We start from the raw sequence: 20,066 nt of genomic DNA on the forward strand, positions 1-20,066 counted from the left end.
TCCGTGTGGTAGCATGGGAAACGGTGCGGAGGCCAGAGTGCTTGGAGTCCTGAAAGCTATCCTCGCGTTCCATTGAAGCACAACAACGGTGGAGACCTCATGGAAACCGAGGCACGCAGAGCTTGCCTGGTGGAAACTTAAGCACTACCCTGAGGCTAAGGGTGGCCTAGCGCTTTCACAGGAGAAACGAGGTCTGAGGATTAACTCTCCTCCAGCGTGGCAGGAACCTGGTTTCTCGGGGGAAAGTGCTCGTTTGCTAAGCAAGCGTACCTGCGGAGGCTAGAACCTGGGCAACTTCAAGGTTTGGCAAGCAGCCCCTGAGACACTAGAATCCAAGCTTTCAAAGGGAAAAGGCTGCTTTTGTCGGCAGAGCCACCTACCCTAGTTATCACACAGCAAAGTACATGCAGAATGGGAGCCGCGACGGGAAACAAACGGGACACACTGGGCACCTGAGAAGTTCCCCTCGACACTTGCAAGCAGCCTGTTTCTCTGGGGGAACATACTTCTTTCCTCCCTGGGCGTGCCTGCAGTGAGTAGAAGCTGGGCCTTCCTAGGGTTTCGCAAACAGCTCCGAGGCTACAAGAATCCACATTTCCAAAGGGGAAAAGACTGCCTTTCGAAACAGGGCCACCTATCCTAGTTCACATCAAACATGAGTCCCTGCAGTAGTGGAGCTGCCGAGGGAGAACATGGCGAAACCCAGGGAACTTCGCTAAGTACCGTTTACTGTGCAGGTTTCGAAGTGTGGCAAGATCCCTGAAGGAGGGCTGGCCTGAGCGAGGCCTAGTTGGCTCTACCTCTTCCGGGACCCTAGCAGGGTAAAGGAGGAATTGTACTCTTTTCTCAGCTTGGACCTCACATCGACGTCCTGCTAAACCAACGAGCCAGTCGGTGTGAGTTCCTGGATGGAGGACTGAGCAGAGTGTGTTTCTGAGTGCAGGTAGGGCCCTTGTCCTCACTGAGTCCACGTGACCCAGCACATGAGAAAGTTTCCGTCTGTCTTCGTGAGCTGGGGCAAGCTGCGACAACCTAGGTTTCCAAAGGAAGAGAGACAGCAGTGTGCCGCCTTGGGCTCTGCGTGCAAGAAGTGTTCCGAAGGGCCTACACGGCTGCTTGTTGCTCAGCAGGCAGAGAGGAGACGTGGGGGGGATCCGTGTGGTAGCATGGGAAACGGTGCGGAGGCCAGAGTGCTTGGAGTCCTGAAAGGTATCCTCGAGTTCCATTGAAGCACAACAACGGTGGAAACCTCATGGAAACCGAGGCACGCAGAGCTTGCCTGGTGGAAACTTAAGCACTACCCTGAGGCTCAGGGTGGCCTAGCGCTTTCCCAGGAGGAACGAGGTCTGAGGATTAATTCTCCTCCAGCGTGGCAGGAACCCGGTTTCTCGGGGGAAAGTGCTCGTTTGCTAAGCAAGCGTACCTCCGGAGGCTAGAACCTGGGCAACTTCAAGGTTTGGCAAGCAGCCCCTGAGACACTAGAATCCAAGCTTTCAAAGGGAAAAGGCTGCTTTTGTCGGCAGAGCCACCTACCCTTGTTATCACACAGCAAAGTACCTGCAGGATGGGAGCTGCGAAGGGAAACAAACGGGACACACTGGGCACCTGAGAAGCTCCCCTCGACACTTGCAAGCAGCCTGTTTCTCTGGGGGAACATACTTCTTTCCTCCCTGGGCGTGCCTGCAGTGAGTAGAAGCTGGGCCTTCCTAGGGTTTCGCAAAAAGCTCTGAGGCTACAAGAATCCAGATTTCCAAAGGGGAAAAGCCTGCTTTTCGAAGCAGGGCCACCTATCCTAGTTCACAGCAAACAGGAGTCTCTGCAGTAGTGGAGCTGCCGAGGGAGAGCATGGAGAAACCCTAGGTACTTCGCTAAGTACCTTTTATTGTGCAGGCTTCGAAGTGAGGCAAGGTCCCTGAAAGAAGGCTGACCTGAGCGAGACCTTGTTGGCTCTACCTCTTCCGGGGCCCTAGCAGGGTAAAGGAGGAATTGTGCTCTTTGCTCAGCTTGCACCTCACATCGACGTCCTCCTAAACGAAAGAGCCAGTCCGTGTGAGCTCTTGGATGGAAGGCTGAGCAGAGTGTTTTTCTGAGTGCGGGTAGGGACCTTGTCCTCACTGAGTCTACGTTACCCAGCACATGAGAGTGTTTCCGTCTGTCTTCGTGAGCTGGGGCAAGCTGCGGCAACCTAGGTTTCCAAAGGAAGAGAGAGAGCAGTGTGCTGCCTTGGGCTCTGTGTGCAAGAAGTGTTCCGAAGGGCCTACACAGCTGCTTGTTGCTCAGCAGGCAGAGAGCAGACGTGGGGGGGATCCGTGTGGTAGCATGGGAAACGGTGCGGAGGCCAGAGTGCTTGGAGTCCTGAAAGGTATCCTCGCGTTCCATTGAAGCACAACAACGGTGGAGACCTCATGGAAACCGAGGCACGCAGAGCTTGCCTGGTGGAAACTTAAGCACTACCCTGAGGCTCAGGGTGGCCTAGCGCTTTCCCAGGAGGAACGAGGTCTGAGGATTAATTCTCCTCCAGCGTGGCAGGAACCCGGTTTCTAGGGGGAAAGTGCTCGTTTGCTAAGCAAGCGTACCTGCGGAGGCTAGAACCTGGGCAACTTCAAGGTTTGGCAAGCAGCCCCTGAGACACTAGAATCCAAGCTTTCAAAGGGAAAAGGCTGCTTTTGTCGGCAGAGCCAACTACCCTTGTTAGCACCCAGCATAAATACCTGCAGGATGGGCGTTACGAAGGGAAACAAACGGGACACACTGGCCACCTGAGAAGATCCCATCGACACTTGCAAGCAGCCTGTTTCTCTGGGGGAAAATACTCGTTTCCTCCCCGGGCGTTCCTTCAGTGAGTGGAAGCTGGGCCTTCCTAGGGATACACAAACAGCTCCGAGGCTACAAGAATCCAGATTTCCAAAGGGGAAAAGACTGCTTTTCGAGGAAGGGCCACCTATCCTAGTTCACAGCAAACATGAGTCCCTGCAGTAGTGGAGCTGCCGAGGGAGAGCATGGCGAAACCCTAGGAACTTCGCTAAGTACCTTTTACTGTGCAGGCTTCGAAGTGAGGCAAGATCCCTGAAGGAGGGCTGGCCTGAGCGAGGCCTAGTTGGCTCTACCTCTTCCGGGGCCCTAGCAGGGTAAAGGAGGAATTGTGCTCTTTGCTCAGCTTGGACCTCACATCGACGTCCTCCTAAACGAAAGAGCCAGTCCGTGTGAGCTCTTGGATGGAAGGCTGAGCAGAGTGTTTTTCTGAGTGCGGGTAGGGACCTTGTCCTCACTGAGTCTACGTTACCCAGCACATGAGAAAGTTTCCGTCTGTCTTCGTGAGCTGGGGCAAGCTGCGGCAACCTAGGTTTCCAAAGGAAGAGAGAGAGCAGTGTGCCGCCTTGGGCTCTGCGTGCAAGAAGTGTTCCGAAGGGCCTACACGGCTGCTTGTTGCTCAGCAGGCAGAGAGGAGACGTGGGGGGGATCCGTGTGGTAACATGGGAAACGATGCAGAGGCCAGAGTGCTTGGAGTCCTGAAAGCTATCCTCGCGTTCCATTGAAGCATAACTATGGTGGAGACCTCATGGAAACCGAGGCACGCAGAGCTTGCCTGGTGGAAACTTTAGCACTACCCTGAGGCTAAGGATGGCCTAGCGCTTTCACAGGAGGAACGAGATTTGTGGGATTAACTCTCCTCCAGCGTGGCAGGAACCCGGTTTCTCGGGGGAAAGTCCTCGTTTGGTAAGCAAGCGTACCTGCGGAGGCTAGAACCTGGGCAACTTCAAGGTTTGGCAAGCAGCCCCTGAGACACTAGAATCCAAGCTTCCAAAGGGAAAAGGCTGCTTTTGTCGGCAGAGCCACCTACCCTTGTTATCACACAGCAAAGTACCTGCAGGATGGGAGCTGCGAAGGGAAACAAACGGGACACACTGCGCACCTGAGAAGCTCCCCTCGACACTTGCAAGCAGCCTGTTTCTCTGGGGGAACATACTTGTTTCCTCCCTGGGCGTGCCTGCAGTGAGTAGAAGCTGGGCCTTCCTAGGGTTTCGCAAACAGCTCCGAGGCTACAAGAATCCAGATTTCCAAAGGGGAAAAGACTGCTTTTCGAAACAGGGCCACCTATCCTAGTTCACATCAAACAGGAGTCCCTGCAGTAGTGGAGCTGCCGAGGGAGAGCATGGCGAAACCCTAGGAACTTCGCTAAGTACCTTTTACTGTGCAGGCTTCGAAGTGAGGCAAGATCCCTGAAGGAGGGCTGGCCTGAGCGAGGCCTAGTTGGCTCTACCTCTTCCGGGGCCCTAGCAGGATAAAGGAGAAATTGTGCTCTTTGCTCAGCTTGCAACTCACATCGACGACCTCCTAAACCAGCGAGCCAGTTCGTGTGAGCTCTTGGATGGAACGCTGAGCAGAGTGCTTTTCTGAGTGCGGATAGGGCCCTTTTCCTAACTGAGTCTACGTTACCCAGCACATGAGACCGGCTCTCACTGTCTTCGTGAGCTGGGGCAAGCTGCGACAACCTAGATTTCCAAAGGAAGAGAGAAAGCAGTGTGCCGCCTTGGGCTCTGCATGCATGAAGTGTTCCGAAGGACCTACATGGCTGCTTGTTGCTCAGCAGGCAGAGAGCAGACGTGGGGGGGATCCGTGTGGTAGCATGGGAAACGGTGCGGAGGCCAGAGTGCTTGGAGTCCTGAAAGGTATCCTCGAGTTCCATTGAAGCACAACAACGGTGGAGACCTCATGGAAACCGAGGCACGCAGAGCTTGCCTGGTGGAAACTTAAGCACTACCCTGAGGCTCAGGGTGGCCTAGCGCTTTCCCAGGAGGAACGAGGTCTGAGGATTAATTCTCCTCCAGCGTGGCAGGAACCCGGTTTCTAGGGGGAAAGTGCTCCTTTGCTAAGCAAGCGTACCTGCGGAGGCTAGAACCTGGGCAACTTAAAGGTTTGGCAAGCAGCCCCTGAGACACTAGAATCCAAGCTTTCAAAGGGAAAAGGCTGCTTTTGTCGGCAGAGCCAACTACCCTTGTTAGCACCCAGCATAAATACCTGCAGGATGGGCGTTACGAAGGGAAACAAACGGGACACACTGGGCACCTGAGAAGATCCCATCGACACTTGCAAGCAGCCTGTTTCTCTGGGGGAACATACTCGTTTCCTCCCCGGGCGTTCCTGCAGTGAGTGGAAGCTGGGCCTTCCTAGGGATACACAAACAGCTCCGAGGCTACAAGAATCCAGATTTCCAAAGGGGAAAAGACTGCTTTTCGAGGCAGGGCCACCTATCCTAGTTCACAGCAAACATGAGTCCCTGCAGTAGTGGAGCTGCCGAGGGAGAACATGGCGAAACCCAGGGAACTTCGCTAAGTACCGTTTACTGTGCAGGTTTCGAAGTGTGGCAAGATCCCTGAAGGAGGGCTGGCCTGAGCGAGGCCTAGTTGGCTCTACCTCTTCCGGGACCCTAGCAGGGTAAAGGAGGAATTGTACTCTTTTCTCAGCTTGGACCTCACATCGACGTCCTGCTAAACCAACGAGCCAGTCGGTGTGAGTTCCTGGATGGAGGGCTGAGCAGAGTGTGTTTCTGAGTGCAGGTAGGGCCCTTGTCCTCACTGAGTCCACGTGACCCAGCACATGAGAAAGTTTCCGTCTGTCTTCGTGAGCTGGGGCAAGCTGCGACAACCTAGGTTTCCAAAGGAAGAGAGACAGCAGTGTGCCGCCTTGGGCTCTGCGTGCAAGAAGTGTTCCGAAGGGCCTACACGGCTGCTTGTTGCTCAGCAGGCAGAGAGGAAACGTGGGGGGGATCCGTGTGGTAGCATGGGAAACGGTGCGGAGGCCAGAGTGCTTGGAGTCCTGAAAGCTATCCTCGCATTCCATTGAAGCACAACAACGGTGGAGACCTCATGGAAACCGAGGCACGCAGAGCTTGCCTGGTGGAAACTTAACCACTACCCTGAGGCTCAGGGTGGCCTAGCGCTTTCCCAGGAGGAACGAGGTCTGAGGATTAATTCTCCTCCAGCGTGGCAGGAACCCGGTTTCTCGGGGGAAAGTGCTCGTTTGCTAAGCAAGCGTACCTGCGGAGGCTAGAACCTGGGCAACTTCAAGGTTTGGCAAGCAGCACCTGAGACAGTAGAATCCAAGCTTCCAAAGGGAAAAGGCTGCTTTTGTCGGCAGAGCCACCTACCCTTGTTATCACACAGCAAAGTACCTGCAGGATGGGAGCTGCAAAGGGAAACAAACGGGACACACTGGGCACCTGAGAAGCTCCCCTCGACACTTGCAAGCAGCCTGTTTCTCTGGGGGAACATACTTGTTTCCTCCCTGGGCGTGCCTGCAGTGAGTGGAAGCTGGGCCTTCCTAGGGTTTCACAAACAGCTCCGAGGCTACAAGAATCCAGATATCCAAAGGGGAAAATACTGCTTTTCGAAGCAGGGCCACCTATCCTAGTTCACAGCAAACATGAGTCCCTGCAGTAGTGGAGCTGCCGAGGGAGAGTATGGCGAAACCCAGGGAACTTCGCTAAGTACCGTTTACTGTGCAGGATTCGAAGTGTGGCAAGATCCCTGAAGGAGGGCTGGCCTGAGCGAGGCCTAGTTGGCTCTACCTCTTCCGGGGCCCTAGCAGGGTAAAGGAGGAATTGTGCTCTTTGCTCAGCTTGGACCTCACATCGACGTCCTCCTAAACGAAAGAGCCAGTCCATGAGAGCTCTTGGATGAAAGGCTGAGCAGACTGTTTTTCTGAGTGCGGGTAGGGACCTTGTCCTCATTGAGTCTACGTTACCCAGCACATGAGAGTGTTTCCGTCTGTCTTCGTGAGCTGGGGCAAGCTGCGGCAACCTAGGTTTCCAAAGGAAGAGAGAGAGCAGTGTGCTGCCTTGGGCTCTGTGTGCAAGAAGTGTTCTGAAGGGCCTACACGGCTGCTTGTTGCTCAGTAGGCAGAGAGCAGACGTGGGGGGGATCCGTGTGGTAGCATGGGAAACGGTGCGGAGGCCAGAGTGCTTGGAGTCCTGAAAGCTATCCTCGCGTTCCATTGAAGCACAACAACGGTGGAGACCTCATGGAAACCGAGGCACGCAGAGCTTGCCTGGTGGAAACTTAAGCACTACCCTGAGGCTAAGGGTGGCCTAGCGCTTTCACAGGAGAAACGAGGTCTGAGGATTAACTCTCCTCCAGCGTGGCAGGAACCTGGTTTCTCGGGGGAAAGTGCTCGTTTGCTAAGCAAGCGTACCTGCGGAGGCTAGAACCTGGGCAACTTCAAGGTTTGGCAAGCAGCCCCTGAGACACTAGAATCCAAGCTTTCAAAGGGAAAAGGCTGCTTTTGTCGGCAGAGCCACCTACCCTAGTTATCACACAGCAAAGTACATGCAGAATGGGAGCCGCGAAGGGAAACAAACGGGACACACTGGGCACCTGAGAAGTTCCCCTCGACACTTGCAAGCAGCCTGTTTCTCTGGGGGAACATACTTCTTTCCTCCCTGGGCGTGCCTGCAGTGAGTAGAAGCTGGGCCTTCCTAGGGTTTCGCAAACAGCTCCGAGGCTACAAGAATCCACATTTCCAAAGGGGAAAAGACTGCTTTTCGAAACAGGGCCACCTATCCTAGTTCACATCAAACATGAGTCCCTGCAGTAGTGGAGCTGCCGAGGGAGAACATGGCGAAACCCAGGGAACTTCGCTAAGTACCGTTTACTGTGCAGGTTTCGACGTGTGGCAAGATCCCTGAAGGAGGGCTGGCCTCAGCGAGGCCTAGTTGGCTCTACCTCTTCCGGGACCCTAGCAGGGTAAAGGAGGAATTGTACTCTTTTCTCAGCTTGGACCTCACATCGACGTCCTGCTAAACCAACGAGCCAGTCGGTGTGAGTTCCTGGATCGAGGGCTGAGCAGAGTGTGTTTCTGAGTGCAGGTAGGGCCCTTGTCCTCACTGAGTCCACGTTACCCAGCACATGAGAAAGTTTCCGTCTGTCTTCGTGAGCTGGGGCAAGCTGCGACAACCTAGGTTTCCAAAGGAAGAGAGACAGCAGTGTGCCGCCTTGGGCTCTGCGTGCAAGAAGTGTTCCGAAGGGCCTACACGGCTGCTTGTTGCTCAGCAGGCAGAGAGGAGACGTGGGGGGGATCCGTGTGGTAGCATGGGAAACGGTGCGGAGGCCAGAGTGCTTGGAGTCCTGAAAGCTATCCTCGCATTCCATTGAAGCACAACAACGGTGGAGACCTCATGGAAACCGAGGCACGCAGAGCTTGCCTGGTGGAAACTTAAGCACTACCCTGAGGCTCAGGGTGGCCTAGCGCTTTCCCAGGAGGAACGAGGTCTGAGGATTAATTCTCCTCCAGCGTGGCAGGAACCCGGTTTCTCGGGGGAAAGTGCTCGTTTGCTAAGCAAGCGTACCTGCGGAGGCTAGAACCTGGGCAACTTCAAGGTTTGGCAAGCAGCCCCTGAGACACTAGAATCCAAGCTTTCAAAGGGAAAAGGCTGCTTTTGTCGGCAGAGCCACCTACCCTTGTTATCACACAGCAAAGTACCTGCAGGATGGGAGCTGCGAAGGGAAACAAACGGGACACACTGGGCACCTGAGAAGCTCCCCTCGACACTTGCAAGCAGCCTGTTTCTCTGGGGGAACATACTTCTTTCCTCCCTGGGCGTGCCTGCAGTGAGTAGAAGCTGGGCCTTCCTAGGGTTTCGCAAACAGCTCCGAGGCTACAAGAATCCAGATTTCCAAAGGGAAAAGACTGCTTTTCGAAGCAGGGCCACCTATCCTAGTTCACAGCAAACATGAGTCCCTGCAGTAGTGGAGCTGCCGAGGGAAAGCATGGCGAAACCCTAGGAACTTCGCTAAATACCTTTTACTGTGCAGGCTTCGAAGTGAGGCAAGATCCCTGAAGAAGGGCTGGCCTGAGCGAGGCCTAGTTGGCTCTACCTCTTCCGGGGCCCTAGCAGGGTAAAGGAGGAATTGTGCTCTTTGCTCAGCTTGCACCTCACATCGACGACCTGATAAACCAGCGAGCCAGTCCGTGTGAGCTCTTGGATGGAAGGCTGAGCAGAGTGCTTTTCTGAGTGCGGGTAGGGACCTTGTCCTCACTGAGTCTACGTTACCCAGAACATGAGAAAGTTTCCGTCAGTCTTCGTGAGCTGGGGCAAGCTGCGGCAACCTAGGTTTCCAAAGGAAAAGAGAGAGCAGTGTGCCGCCTTGGGCTCTGCGTGCAAGAAGTGTTCCGAAGGGCCTACACGGCTGCTTGTTGCTCAGCAGGCAGAGAGCAGACGTGGGGGGGATCCGTGTGGTAGCATGGGAAACGGTGCGGAGGCCAGAGTGCTTGGAGTCCTGAAAGCTATCCTCGCGTTCCATTGAAGCACAACAACGGTGGAGACCTCATGAAAACCGAGGCACGCAGAGCTTGCCTGGTGGAAACTTAAGCACTACCCTGAGGCTCAGGGTGGCCTAGCGCTTTCCCAGGAGGAACGAGGTCTGAGGATTAATTCTCCTCCAGCGTGGCAGGAACCCGGTTTCTAGGGGGAAAGTGCTCCTTTGCTAAGCAAGCGTACCTGCGGAGGCTAGAACCTGGGCAACTTAAAGGTTTGGCAAGCAGCCCCTGAGACACTAGAATCCAAGCTTTCAAAGTGAAAAGGCTGCTTTTGTCGGCAGAGCCAACTACCCTTGTTAGCACCCAGCATAAATACCTGCAGGATGGGCGTTACGAAGGGAAACAAACGGGACACACTGGGCACCTGAGAAGCTCCCCTCGACACTTGCAAGCAGCCTGTTTCTCTGGGGGAACATACTTCTTTCCTCCCTGGGCGTGCCTGCAGTGAGTAGAAGCTGGGCCTTCCTAGGGTTTCGCAAACAGCTCCGAGGCTACAAGAATCCAGATTTCCAAAGGGAAAAGACTGCTTTTCGAAGCAGGGCCACCTATCCTAGTTCACAGCAAACATGAGTCCCTGCAGTAGTGGAGCTGCCGAGGGAGAGCATGGCGAAACCCTAGGAACTTCGCTAAGTACCTTTTACTGTGCAGGCTTCGAAGTGTGGCAAGATCCCTGAAGAAGGGCTGGCCTGAGCGAGGCCTAGTTGGCTCTACATCTTCCGGGGCCATAGCAGGGTAAAGGAGGAATTGTGCTCTTTGCTCAGCTTGCACCTCACATCGACGACCTGCTAAACCAGCGATCCAGTCCGTGTGAGCTCTTGGATGGAAGGCTGAGCAGAGTGCTTTTCTGAGTGCGGGTAGGGACCTTGTCCTCACTGAGTCTACGTTACCCAGCACATGAGAAAGTTTCCGTCTGTCTTCGTGAGCTGGGGCAAGCTGCGGCAACCTAGGTTTCCAAAGGAAGAGAGAGAGCAGTGTGCCGCCATAGGCTCTGCATGCAAGAAGTGTTCCGAAGGGCCTACACGGCTGCTTGTTGCTCAGCAGGCAGAGAGCAGACGTGGGGGGGATCCGTGTGGTAGCATGGGAAACGGTGCGGAGGCCAGAGTGCTTGGAGTCCTGAAAGCTATCCTCGCGTTCCATTGAAGCACAACAACGGAGACCTCATGAAAACCGAGGCACGCAGAGCTTGCCTGGTGGAAACTTAAGCACTACCCTGAGGCTAAGGGTGGCCTAGCGCTTTCCCAGGAGGAACGAGGTCTGAGGATTAATTATCCTCCAGGGTGGCAGGAACCCGGTTTCTCGGGGGAAAGTGCTCGTTTGGTAGGCAAGCGTACCTTCGGAGGCTAGAACCTGGGCAACTTCAAGGTTTGGCAAGCAGCCCCTGAGACACTAGAATCCAAGCTTCCAAAGGGAAAAGGCTGCTTTTGTCGGCAGAGCCACCTACCCTTGTTATCACACAGCAAAGTACCTGCAGGATGGGAGCTGCGAAGGGAAACAAACGGGACACACTGCGCACCTGAGAAGCTCCCCTCGACACTTGCAAGCAGCCTGTTTCTCTGGGGGAACATACTTGTTTCCTCCCTGGGCGTGCCTGCAGTGAGTAGAAGCTGGGCCTTCCTAGGGTTTCGCAAACAGCTCCGAGGCTACAAGAATCCAGATTTCCAAAGGGGAAAAGACTGCTTTTCGAAACAGGGCCACCTATCCTAGTTCACATCAAACAGGAGTCCCTGCAGTAGTGGAGCTGCCGAGGGAGAGCATGGCGAAACCCTAGGAACTTCGCTAAGTACCTTTTACTGTGCAGGCTTCGAAGTGAGGCAAGATCCCTGAAGGAGGGCTGGCCTGAGCGAGGCCTAGTTGGCTCTACCTCTTCCGGGGCCCTAGCAGGGTAAAGGAGAAATTGTGCTCTTTGCTCAGCTTGCAACTCACATCGACGACCTCCTAAACCAGCGCGCCAGTTCGTGTGAGCTCTTGGATGGAACGCTGAGCAGAGTGCTTTTCTGAGTGCGGATAGGGCCCTTTTCCTAACTGAGTCTACGTTACCCAGCACATGAGACCGGCTCTCACTGTCTTCGTGAGCTGGGGCAAGCTGCGACAACCTAGATTTCCAAAGGAAGAGAGAAAGCAGTGTGCCGCCTTGGGCTCTGCATGCATGAAGTGTTCCGAAGGACCTACATGGCTGCTTGTTGCTCAGCAGGCAGAGAGCAGACGTGGGGGGGATCCGTGTGGTAGCATGGGAAACGGTGCGGAGGCCAGAGTGCTTGGAGTCCTGAAAGCTATCCTCGAGTTCCATTGAAGCACAACAACGGTGGAGACCTCATGGAAACCGAGGCACGCAGAGCTTGCCTGGTGGAAACTTAAGCACTACCCTGAGGCTCAGGGTGGCCTAGCGCTTTCCCAGGAGGAACGAGGTCTGAGGATTAATTCTCCTCCAGCGTGGCAGGAACCCGGTTTCTAGGGGGAAAGTGCTCGTTTGCTAAGCAAGCGTACCTGCGGAGGCTAGAACCTGGGCAACTTAAAGGTTTGGCAAGCAGCCCCTGAGACACTAGAATCCAAGCTTTCAAAGGGAAAAGGCTGCTTTTGTCGGCAGAGCCAACTACCCTTGTTAGCACCCAGCATAAATACCTGCAGGATGGGCGTTACGAAGGGAAACAAACGGGACACACTGGGCACCTGAGAAGATCCCATCGACACTTGCAAGCAGCCTGTTTCTCTGGGGGAACATACTCGTTTCCTCCCCGGTCGTTCCTGCAGTGAGTGGAAGCTGGGCCTTCCTAGGGATACACAAACAGCTCCGAGGCTACAAGAATCCAGATTTCCAAAGGGGAAAAGACTGCTTTTCGAGGCAGGGCCACCTATCCTAGTTCACAGCAAACATGAGTCCCTGCAGTAGTGGAGCTGCCGAGGGAGAGCATGGAGAAACCCTAGGAACTTCGCTAAGTACCTTTTACTATGCAGGCTTCGAAGTGAGGCAAGATCCCTGAAGGAGGGCTGGCCTGAGCGAGGCCTAGTTGGCTCTACCTCTTCCGGGACCCTAGCAGGGTAAAGGAGGAATTGTACTCTTTTCTCAGCTTGGACCTCACATCGACGTCCTGCTAAACCAACGAGCCAGTTGGTGTGAGTTCCTGGATGCAGGGCTGAGCAGAGTGTGTTTCTGAGTGCAGGTAAGGCCCTTGTCCTCACTGAGTCCACGTTACCCAGCACATGAGAAAGTTTCCGTCTGTCTTCGTGAGCTGGGGCAAGCTGCGACAACCTAGGTTTCCAAAGGAAGAGAGAGAGCAGTGTGCCGCCTTGGGCTCTGCGTGCAAGAAGTGTTCCGAAGGGCCTACACAGCTGCTTGTTGCTCAGCAGGCAGAGAGCAGACGTGGGGGGGATCCGTGTGGTAGCATGGGAAACGGTGCGGAGGCCAGAGTGCTTGGAGTCCTGAAAGGTATCCTCGCGTTCCATTGAAGCACAACAACGGTGGAGACCTCATGGAAACCGAGGCACGCAGAGCTTGCCTGGTGGAAACTTAAGCACTACCCTGAGGCTCAGGGTGGCCTAGCGCTTTCCCAGGAGGAACGAGGTCTGAGGATTAATTCTCCTCCAGCGTGGCAGGAACCCGGTTTCTAGGGGGAAAGTGCTCGTTTCCTAAGCAAGCGTACCTGCGGAGGCTAGAACCTGGGCAACTTCAAGGTTTGGCAAGCAGCCCCTGAGACACTAGAATCCAAGCTTCCAAAGGGAAAAGGCTGCTTTTGTCGGCAGAGCCACCTACCCTAGTTATCACACAGCAAAATACCTGCAGGATGGGAGCTGCGAAGGGAAACAAACGGGACACACTGGGCACCTGAGAAGCTCCCCTCGACACTTGCAAGCAGCCTGTTTCTCTGGGGGAACATACTTCTTTCCTCTCTGGGCGTGCCTGCAGTGAGTAGAAGCTGGGCCTTCCTAGGGTTTCGCAAACAGCTCCGAGGCTACAAGAATCCAGATTTCCAAAGGGGAAAAGACTGCTTTTCGAAACAGGGCCACCTATCCTAGTTCACATCAAACAGGAGTCCCTGCAGTAGTGGAGCTGCCGAGGGAGAGCATGGCGAAACCCTAGGAACTTCGCTAAGTACCTTTTACTGTGCAGGCTTCGAAGTGAGGCAAGATCCCTGAAGGAGGGCTGGCCTGAGCGAGGCCTAGTTGGCTCTACCTCTTCCGGGGCCCTAGCAGGGTAAAGGAGAAATTGTGCTCTTTGCTCAGCTTGCACCTCACATCGACGACCTCCTAAACCAGCGAGCCAGTCCGTGTGAGCTCTTGGATGGAACGCTGAGCAGAGTGCTTTTCTGAGTGCGGATAGGGCCCTTTTCCTAACTGAGTCTACGTTACCCAGCACATGAGACCGGCTCTCACTGTCTTCGTGAGCTGGGGCAAGCTGCGACAACCTAGGTTTCCAAAGGAAGAGAGAGAGCAGTGTGCCGCCTTGGGCTCTGCATGCATGAAGTGTTCCGAAGGACCTACACAGCTGCTTGTTGCTCAGCAGGCAGAGAGCAGACGTGGGGGGGATCCGTGTGGTAGCATGGGAAACGGTGCGGAGGCCAGAGTGCTTGGAGTCCTGAAAGGTATCCTCGAGTTCCATTGAAGCACAACAACGGTGGAGACCTCATGGAAACCTAGCCACGCAGAGCTTGCTTGGTGGAAACTTTAGCACTACCCTGAGGCTCAGGGTGGCCTAGCGCTTTCCCAGGAGGAACGAGGTCTGAGGATTAATTCTCCTCCAGCGTGGCAGGAACCCGGTTTCTAGGGGGAAAGTGCTCGTTTGCTAAGCAAGCGTACCTGCGGAGGCTAGAACCTGGGCAACTTAAAGGTTTGGCAAGCAGCCCCTGAGACACTAGAATCCAAGCTTTCAAAGGGAAAAGGCTGCTTTTGTCGGCAGAGCCAACTACCCTTGTTAGCACCCAGCATAAATACCTGCAGGATGGGCGTTACGAAGGGAAACAAACGGGACACACTGGGCACCTGAGAAGATCCCATCGACACTTGCAAGCAGCCTGTTTCTCTGGGGGATCATACTCGTTTCCTCCCCGGGCGTTCCTGCAGTGAGTGGAAGCTGGGCCTTCCTAGGGATACACAAACAGCTCCGAGGCTACAAGAATCCAGATTTCCAAAGGGGAAAAGACTGCTTTTCGAGGCAGGGCCACCTATCCTAGTTCACAGCAAACATGAGTCCCTGCAGTAGTGGAGCTGCCGAGGGAGAGCATGGAGAAACCCTAGGAACTTCGCTAAGTACCTTTTACTATCCAGGCTTCGAAGTGAGGCAAGATCCCTGAAGGAGGGCTGGCCTGAGCGAGGCCTAGTTGGCACTACCTCTTCCGGGACCCTAGCAGGGTAAAGGAGGAATTGTGCTCTTTGCTCAGCTTGCACCTCACATCGACGACCTGCTAAACCAGCGAGCCAGTCCGTGTGAGCTCTTGGATGGAAGGCTGAGCAGCGTGCTTTTCTGAGTGCGGGTAGGGACCTTGTCCTCACTGAGTCTACGTTACCCAGCACATGAGAAAGTTTCCGTCTGTCTTCGTGAGCTGGGGCAAGCTGCGGCAACCTAGGTTTCCAAAGGAAGAGAGAGAGCAGTGTGCCGCCTTGGGCTCTGCATGCAAGAAGTGTTCCGAAGGGCCTACACGGCTGCTTGTTGCTCAGCAGGCAGAGAGCAGACGTGGGGGGGATCCGTGTGGTAGCATGGGAAACGGTGCGGAGGCCAGAGTGCTTGGAGTCCTGAAAGCTATCCTCGCGTTCCATTGAAGCACAACAACGGTGGAGACCTCATGGAAACCGAGGCACGCAGAGCTTGCCTGGTGGAAACTTTAGCACTACCCTGAGGCTAAGGATGGCCTAGTGCTTTCACAGGAGGAACGAGATTTGTGGGATTAACTCTCCTCCAGCGTGGCAGGAACCCGGTTTCTCGGGGGAAAGTGCTCTTTTGCTAAGCAAGCGTACCTGCGGAGGCTAGAACCTGGGCAACTTCAAGGTTTGGCAAGCAGCACCTGAGACAGTAGAATCAAAGCTTCCAAAGGGAAAAGGCTGCTTTTGTCGGCAGAGCCACCTACCCTTGTTATCACACAGCAAAGTACCTGCAGGATGGGAGCTGCAAAGGGAAACAAACGGGACACACTGGGCACCTGAGAAGCTCCCCTCGACACTTGCAAGCAGCCTGTTTCTCTGGGGGAACATACTTGTTTCCTCCCTGGGCGTGCCTGCAGTGAGTGGAAGCTGGGCCTTCCTAGGGTTTCACAAACAGCTCCGAGGCTACAAGAATCCAGATATCCAAAGGGGAAAATACTGCTTTTCGAAGCAGGGCCACCTATCCTAGTTCACAGCAAACATGAGTCCCTGCAGTAGTGGAGCTGCCGAGGGAGAGTATGGCGAAACCCAGGGAACTTCGCTAAGTACCGTTTACTGTGCAGGTTTCGAAGTGTGGCAAGATCCCTGAAGGAGGGCTGGCCTGAGCGAGGCCTAGTTGGCTCTACCTCTTCCGGGGCCCTAGCAGGGTAAAGGAGGAATTGTGCTCTTTGCTCAGCTTGGACCTCACATCGACGTCCTCCTAAACGAAAGAGCCAGTCCATGAGAGCTCTTGGATGAAAGGCTGAGCAGACTGTTTTTCTGAGTGCGGGTAGGGACCTTGTCCTCATTGAGTCTACGTTACCCAGCACATGAGAGTGTTTCCGTCTGTCTTCTTGAGCTGGGGCAAGCTGCGGCAACCTAGGTTTCCAAAGGAAGAGAGAGAGCAGTGTGCTGCCTTGGGCTCTGTGTGCAAGAAGTGTTCTGAAGGGCCTACACGGCTGCTTGTTGCTCAGTAGGCAGAGAGCAGACGTTGGGGGGATCCGTGTGGTAGCATGGGAAACGGTGCGGAGGCCAGAGTGCTTGGAGTCCTGAAAGCTATCCTCGCGTTCCATTGAAGCACAACAACGGTGGAGACCTCATGGAAACCGAGGCACGCAGAGCTTGCCTGGTGGAAACTTAAGCACTACCCTGAGGCTAAGGGTGGCCTAGCGCTTTCACAGGAGAAACGAGGTCTGAGGATTAACTCTCCTCCAGCGTGGCAGGAACCTGTTTTCTCGGGGGAAAGTGCTCGTTTGCTAAGCAAGCGTACCTGCGGAGGCTAGAACCTGGGCAACTTCAAGGTTTGGCAAGCAGCCCCTGAGACACTAGAATCCAAGCTTTCAAAGGGAAAAGGCTGCTTTTGTCGGCAGAGCCACCTACCCTAGTTATCACACAGCAAAGTACCTGCAGGATGGGAGCCGCGACGGGAAACAAACGGGACACACTGGGCACCTGAGAAGTTCCCCTCGACACTTGCAAGCAGCCTGTTTCTCTGGGGGAACATACTTCTTTCCTCCCTGGGCGTGCCTGCAGTGAGTAGAAGCTGGGCCTTCCTAGGGTTTCGCAAACAGCTCCGAGGCTACAAGAATCCACATTTCCAAAGGGGAAAAGACTGCTTTTCGAAACAGGGCCACCTATCCTAGTTCACATCAAACATGAGTCCCTGCAGTAGTGGAGCTGCCGAGGGAGAACATGGCGAAACCCAGGGAACTTCGCTAAGTACCGTTTACTGTGCAGGTTTCGACGTGTGGCAAGATCCCTGAAGGAGGGCTGGCCTCAGCGAGGCCTAGTTGGCTCTACCTCTTCCGGGACCCTAGCAGGGTAAAGGAGGAATTGTACTCTTTTCTCAGCTTGGACCTCACATCGACGTCCTGCTAAACCAACGAGCCACTCGGTGTGAGCTCTTGGATGGAACGCTGAGCAGAGTGTGTTTCTGAGTGCAGGTAGGGCCCTTGTCCTCACTGAGTCCACGTTACCCAGCACATGAGAAAGTTTCCGTCTGTCTTCGTGAGCTGGGGCAAGCTGCGACAACCTAGGTTTCCAAAGGAAGAGAGAAAGCAGTGTGCCGCCTTGGGCTCTGCATGCATGAAGTGTTCCGAAGGACCTACACGGCTGCTTGTTGCTCAGCAGGCAGAGAGCAGACGTGGGGGGGATCCGTGTGGTAGCATGGGAAACGGTGCGGAGGCCAGAGTGCTTGGAGTCCTGAAAGGTATCCTCGAGTTCCATTGAAGCACAACAACGGTGGAGACCTCATGGAAACCGAGGCACGCAGAGCTTGCCTGGTGGAAACTTAAGCACTACCCTGAGGCTCAGGGTGGCCTAGCGCTTTCCCAGGAGGAACGAGGTCTGAGGATTAATTCTCCTCCAGCGTGGCAGGAACCCGGTTTCTCGGGGGAAAGTGCTCGTTTGCTAAGCAAGCGTACCTGCGGAGGCTAGAACCTGGGCAACTTAAAGGTTTGGCAAGCAGCCCCTGAGACACTAGAATCCAAGCTTTCAAAGGGAAAAGGCTGCTTTTGTCGGCAGAGCCAACTACCCTTGTTAGCACCCAGCATAAATACCTGCAGGATGGGCGTTACGAAGGGAAACAAACGGGACACACTGGGCACCTGAGAAGATCCCATCGACACTTGCAAGCAGCCTGTTTCTCTGGGGGAACATACTCGTTTCCTCCCCGGGCGTTCCTGCAGTGAGTGGAAGCTGGGCCTTCCTAGGGATACACAAACAGCTCCGAGGCTACAAGAATCCAGATTTCCAAAGGGGAAAAGACTGCTTTTCGAGGCAGGGCCACCTATCCTAGTTCACAGCAAACATGAGTCCCTGCAGTAGTGGAGCTGCCGAGGGAGAGCATGGAGAAACCCTAGGAACTTCGCTAAGTACCTTTTACTATGCAGGCTTCGAAGTGAGGCAAGATCCCTGAAGGAGGGCTGCCCTGAGCGAGGCCTAGTTGGCACTACCTCTTCCGGGACCCTAGCAGGGTAAAGGAGGAATTGTGCTCTTTGCTCAGCTTGCACCTCACATCGACGACCTGCTAAACCAGCGAGCCAGTCCGTGTGACCTCTTGGATGGAAGGCTGAGCAGAGTGCTTTTCTGAGTGCGGGTAGGGACCTTGCCTCACTGAGTCTACGTTACCCAGCACATGAGAAAGTTTCCGTCTGTCTTCGTGAGCTGGGGCAAGCTGCGGCAACCTAGGTTTCCAAAGGAAGAGAGAGAGCAGTGTGCCGCCTTGGGCTCTGCATGCAAGAAGTGTTCCGAAGGGCCTACACGGCTGTTTGTTGCTCAGCAGGCAGAGAGCAGACGTGGGGGGGATCCGTGTGGTAGCATGGGAAACGGTGCGGAGGCCAGAGTGCTTGGAGTCCTGAAAGCTATCCTCGCGTTCCATTGAAGCACAACAACGGTGGAGACCTCATGGAAACCGAGGCACGCAGAGCTTGCCTGGTGGAAACTTTAGCACTACCCTGAGGCTAAGGATGGCCTAGCGCTTTCACAGGAGGAACGAGATTTGTGGGATTAACTCTCCTCCAGCGTGGCAGGAACCCGGTTTCTCGGGGGAAAGTGCTCGTTTGCTAAGCAAGCGTACATGCGGAGGCTAGAACCTGGGCAACTTCAAGGTTTGGCAAGCAGCACCTGAGACACTAGAATCCAAGCTTCCAAAGGGAAAAGGCTGCTTTTGTCGGCAGAGCCACCTACCCTTGTTATCACACAGCAAAGTACCTGCAGGATGGGAGCTGCAAAGGGAAACAAACGGGACACACTGGGCACCTGAGAAGCTCCCCTCGACACTTGCAAGCAGCCTGTTTCTCTGGGGGAACATACTTGTTTCCTCCCTGGGCGTGCCTGCAGTGAGTGGAAGCTGGGCCTTCCTAGGGTTTCACAAACAGCTCCGAGGCTACAAGAATCCAGATATCCAAAGGGGAAAATACTGCTTTTCGAAGCAGGGCCACCTATCCTAGTTCACAGCAAACATGAGTCCCTGCAGTAGTGGAGCTGCCGAGGGAGAGTATGGCGAAACCCAGGGAACTTCGCTAAGTACCGTTTACTGTGCAGGTTTCGAAGTGTGGCAAGATCCCTGAAGGAGGGCTGGCCTGAGCGAGGCCTAGTTGGCTCTACCTCTTCCGGGGCCCTAGCAGGGTAAAGGAGGAATTGTGCTCTTTGCTCAGCTTGGACCTCACATCGACGTCCTCCTAAACGAAAGAGCCAGTCCATGAGAGCTCTTGGATGGAAGGCTGAGCAGACTGTTTTTCTGAGTGCGGGTAGGGACCTTGTCCTCATTGAGTCTACGTTACCCAGCACATGAGAGTGTTTCCGTCTGTCTTCGTGAGCTGGGGCAAGCTGCGGCAACCTAGGTTTCCAAAGGAAGAGAGAGAGCAGTGTGCTGCCTTGGGCTCTGTGTGCAAGAAGTGTTCTGAAGGGCCTACACGGCTGCTTGTTGCTCAGTAGGCAGAGAGCAGACGTGGGGGGGATCCGTGTGGTAGCATGGGAAACGGTGCGGAGGCCAGAGTGCTTGGAGTCCTGAAAGCTATCCTCGCGTTCCATTGAAGCACAACAACGGTGGAGACCTCATGGAAACCGAGGCACGCAGAGCTTGCCTGGTGGAAACTTAAGCACTACCCTGAGGCTAAGGGTGGCCTAGCGTTTTCACAGGAGAAACGAGGTCTGAGGATTAACTCTCCTCCAGCGTGGCAGGAACCTGGTTTCTCGGGGGAAAGTGCTCGTTTGCTAAGCAAGCGTACCTGCGGAGGCTAGAACCTGGGCAACTTCAAGGTTTGGCAAGCAGCCCCTGAGACACTAGAATACAAGCTTTCAAAGGGAAAAGGCTGCTTTTGTCGGCAGAGCCACCTACCCTAGTTATCACACAGCAAAGTACATGCAGAATGGGAGCCGCGACGGGAAACAAACGGGACACACTGGGCACCTGAGAAGTT

This window comes from Balaenoptera acutorostrata, chromosome X (genome assembly GCF_949987535.1).
Source record: "Balaenoptera acutorostrata chromosome X, mBalAcu1.1, whole genome shotgun sequence".
In the NCBI taxonomy this organism is placed as follows: Eukaryota; Metazoa; Chordata; class Mammalia; order Artiodactyla; family Balaenopteridae; genus Balaenoptera; species Balaenoptera acutorostrata.